This window comes from Penaeus monodon, chromosome 29, assembly GCF_015228065.2.
Source record: "Penaeus monodon isolate SGIC_2016 chromosome 29, NSTDA_Pmon_1, whole genome shotgun sequence".
Classification (NCBI taxonomy): domain Eukaryota; kingdom Metazoa; phylum Arthropoda; class Malacostraca; order Decapoda; family Penaeidae; genus Penaeus; species Penaeus monodon.
In genome coordinates this window covers 38,486,545-38,486,755 of record NC_051414.1, presented here as the reverse complement: position 1 = coordinate 38,486,755, position 211 = coordinate 38,486,545, and the positions used below count along the sequence as shown (strand labels likewise).

At 33.6% G+C, this 211-nt stretch overlaps 1 protein-coding gene across 1 annotated transcript in view; it reads right to left on the bottom strand.

Annotated features, from left to right (window-relative positions):
- LOC119592246 (sarcolemmal membrane-associated protein-like) overlaps positions 1-211 on the bottom strand; it is a gene marked incomplete in the record, with an annotated part of 84,028 nt that overhangs the window by 77,775 nt on the left and 6,042 nt on the right.

Here is a 211-nt window from a genome sequence, read left to right as displayed (position 1 = left end):
GCAAATGATGAACAAAACAAGTTACACAAGAGTAGTAAACAAAGATCAAACTTGGGAGGTTGGTGAAAAAGATTAGTGAGGTTGATAAGGTGGTTGAAGGTTAGTGGACAGGTTTGGACACTCTTAACAAACTAATATATCCATAAGAATTGAGAAAATGTAAATATACTTAAAAGTAAAACTCTCACACTCAGTTTGTGTGTAGATTGAG